Below are 4,199 nucleotides of genomic sequence, written 5' to 3'. Positions count from 1 at the left end.
CATTGCCCCCACTGTCCCCAATGTCCCCCAGTGTCCCCCGAGTGTCCCCCATGCCTCCATTGCCCCCCATTGTCCCCATTGCCCCCATTGTCCCCCAATGTCCCCCAGTGCCCCCCCATTGCCCTCAGTGCCCCCCATTGTCCCCACCATTTGCCCCCCATTGCCCCCACTGCCCCTCATTGCCCACACTGTCCCCCAGTTGCCCCCCACTGCCCCATAGCAGCCCCCATTGCCCCACTGTCCCCATTTGCCCCCATTTTGCCCCCCCATTGCCCCATAGCATCCCCCATTGTTCCATGCCCCTGCACCCCCCATTGTTCCCCCACTGCCCCATAGCAGCCCCCATTGCCCCCCCATTGTCCTTCCAATTGCCCCCCCATTGGCCCCCATGCCCCCATTGCCCATAGCTCCTCCCCAACGCCCCCATTGCCCCATGCCCATAGCAGCCCCCATTGCCCACATTGTCCCCATTAGCAGCCCCCACTGTCCCCATTGCCTCATTTGCCCCATAGCAGCCCTCATTCCCCCATTGTTCCCCCATTGTCCCGTTGCCACCCATTGCCCTCCATTTGCCCCATAGCAGCCCTCATTGCCCCCCATTGCCCCATAGCAGCCCCCCATTGCCCCATAGCAGCCTCCATTTGCCCAGCCCAGTTACTCCATTGCCCCCCAATGCCCCCCATTGCCCCATAGCAGGGCCCCCATTTGCCCCCATTTGCTCCCCATTGGCCCCATTAGCTGCCCCCCTAAACGCCACCCATTGCCCCCATTGCCCATAGCAGCCCTCATTGCCCCCATTCCCCCCATTCCCCATAGCAGTCCCTCATTGCCCACCATTGCCTCATCAGCAGCCCCCATTGTGCCCATTGCCCCCCATTGCCCCCATAGCTGCCCCCAACGCCCCCCATTGCCCCCCGATTTGCCCCCCATAGCAGCCCCATGCCCACATTGTCCCCATAGCAGCCCCCCACTAAGCTCCCATCTCGCCTAAACATTGCCCCATTAGCAATCCTTCATTGCCCCCATTGTCCCCGTTTTGCCCCATTTGCCCCCATTTGCCCCCATTTGCCCCCACTTGCCATGCGCTGTAGCACTGTCAAAGTATAGGTCGGTCTTATGGCCACGGTTTCCGCTGTGTTCCGATGCCGGGGCGCCTCGCCTGCGACCACTTTGCGGCGCGCGAGCGCCATTCCCCACCTGACCGCAAACGGGCCTGCCCGGGAATGTTCTGACGCCAAACAGAACCCGTCACCTGCAGAACCGAACGTCACGCACTCACGCCATGGGGCAAAAACAGGCGTGCCAGAGGTGGGGACGCAGGGGATGCGGGGGGACACGGTAAGGGTCACGACAAGGGGGGGACACAGCGGGTGACCCCCGGGACGTAAGGAGATGGTGGGGGGACACGACAAGGGCGAAACGGCACAGGGGGGACACGGCACGGGGATGGGTGGGGACACAGCAGAGGGGTCACTGTAAGGAGGACATGACAAGGGGGGACACGGCACGGGGATGGTGGGGACACAGCAGGGGGTCACTGTAAGGGGACGTGGTATGGGGACAGCAGGGGAAACGACAAGGGGGGGACACGGACAGCAGGGGGACAGCACAGATGACACAGCAGGGGGTGGGGGGGGACAAGCATGGAGATGGTGGGGGACACAGTAGGTGACACGGTCAGGGGACACGACAAGGGGCACATTCACGGAGATTACAGCAGGGGATTGGAAGGGGGGGACACGGCATGGAGATGGTGGGGACACAGGCAGCAAGGGGCACAGTAGGGACAGTGGAGGGGAACACAACAAGGGCGCACGACATTGGGTAGTGGACATGGACACGCAGAGGGGGACTGTGATGGGATGGTAGGGGGACCCACAGCAGGGACCACGGTAAAAGGGCGAAAACACGGCAAACTAGGATGCGCTGGGGACACTAGCAGTGCGGACACTAGGTAAGGGGATCACAACAAATGTGCAGGACACAGACAAGACAGGGACAGCACGGAGATACACGCAGGGGGATGGTAAGGGAAGGGCGAACCAGCAACGGAGAATGGTCGGGGACACAGATAGCCCCTAACGGGGATGGTGGAACACGGTCAGGGGAACACGAGAAAGGGGACGACCCAGCAACGAGGACAGCCGAAGAGGGGGTCACGGGGGGGGACAGCATGGAGATACAGCAGAGGATGGGAAGGGAGGGGACAGCAAGGGCCAGATGGCTAAGGGGACACAGCGACCGTCCGTGAGGACACAACAGGTAGGGCCAGATGGGCATAGAGGACAGCAAGGACGATGACAAGGGTACACAACATAGGGAGAAGGGAGACATGAACACTGATAGTGACACTGAACACCAAGTACAACAAGGTGACACACGTGGGGACGCAATCGCACAGAATAACAACGGAAGGGACATAGTGAGTCACACTATGTGTGGTCACCACCAATTGTGACAAGGCCGGCCACCTTGGGACGATAGGTGACAGGAGGAGACGTCCGACTTGCTTGTCCTTTTGGCCACACCTGCGCGGGGGCGGCAGCGGCGAATCAGAAGGGAACCCAATGGGAACCAATGGCGAATCATATGGGAACACAATGGGAATCAATGGGAAACCAATAGGAAGCCACAGCATGGGAAATCAATGGAACACATGGAATAATGGGAACACATGGGAATCAATGGAAAACCCATAACGGGAATCAATTCGATATTCAAATGAGGAATCACATGGTGAATCAACTTGGGAACCCATGGTAGAATCAATGAAACCCAATGGGAATCAAGTAGGAAACCCATGGGAATGCAATGGGTAATCAATGGAAATCAATGGCGAATCACATGGGAACCCATGGGAAATCAATGACGAACCCAATGGGAATCAATGGGAACCCCTACTGGGAAACAATGAGAACCCAATGGGAATCAATGCGAACCATGGGGAGATTCTAATGGGAACCATGTTGTAACCCCAATGAAACCCAATGGGAATCAATGGGAACCAATGGGACACCATGGGAATCAATAGGAACCCGATAAGTAAACCAATGGGAATCAATGGAGAACCATGGAATCATTGCGAAACCCATGGGAATCAAATGGAACCATATGGGAACCATGGGAACCCAATGGGAACCAATGGGCAACACCAATGGGAAATCCAATGGGAACCCATGGGAACCCAATGGGAATCAATGGGAACCCATGGGAATCAATGGGAACCCAATGGGAACCCGATGGGAACCCAATGGGAATCAATGGGACCCAATGGGAACCAATGGGAATCAATGGGACCCCATGGGAAACAATAGGAATCAATGGGAACACACGGGAATCAATGGGAATCAATGGGAACCCATGGGAAACAATGGGAACCCAATGGGAACCCATGGGAACCCATGAGAATCAATGGGAACACATGGGAATCAATAGGAACCAATGGGACCCCATGGGACCCAATGGGAACCCATGGCACCCATCAGCACCCAGCGTGATGTGCTGAGACTTAGTGTGACCCAAAAGGACCCCAGAGCAGCCAATGAGACCCAAAGGGACACAATGGGACTCACTGGGAGTCAGTGGGACCCAAAGGGACACAGTGGGATACAATGGGAAACTGAGGGACCCAACAGAACCCAAAGGGACTCATTGGGAATCAGTGGGACCCAGCAGGACCCACTGCAATCCAACAGCACCCAACAGGACCCTCTGGGGCTCAATGGGACCAACAGCACCCAACAGAACCCCGCTGTGACCCCACAGAGCCCATTGCTACTCAATGGGACCCAACTGGAGCCTACTGTGACCTCCCAGAACCCAACAGGACCCTCTGGGGCGCAATGAGACCAAACAGAACCCACCAGGACACCACTGTGACTTTCCAGGACCCCAAAGGGCCCACTGGTACTCAATAGGACCCAACTGGGCCCAACTGTGACCCCAGAGGGCCCACTGCTACTCAATGGGACCCAATTGGGCCCCACTGTGACCCCCCAGGACCCAATAGAACCCACTGGTACTTAATAGGACCAACTGGACCCCAACTGTGACCTCCCAGGACCCAAAAAGACCCTCTGGGGCTCAATGGGACCAAACAGAACCCACCAGGTCACCACTGTGACCCCTCAGGACCCAACAGGACCCACTGGTACTCAATGGGACCCCCCAGGACCCACTGGTACTCAATGGGACCCAAC

At 57.7% G+C, this 4,199-nt stretch overlaps 1 long non-coding RNA gene across 1 annotated transcript in view; it reads right to left on the bottom strand.

Annotated features, from left to right (window-relative positions):
• Positions 1-4,199, bottom strand: part of LOC107307136 — a 17,626-nt gene that overhangs the window by 1,999 nt on the left and 11,428 nt on the right. The window lies entirely within an intron of this gene.

Source organism: Coturnix japonica, unplaced genomic scaffold (assembly GCF_001577835.2).
Source record: "Coturnix japonica isolate 7356 unplaced genomic scaffold, Coturnix japonica 2.1 chrUnrandom491, whole genome shotgun sequence".
NCBI lineage: Eukaryota > Metazoa > Chordata > Aves > Galliformes > Phasianidae > Coturnix > Coturnix japonica.
This window is presented reverse-complemented; position numbering and strand designations above follow the sequence as displayed.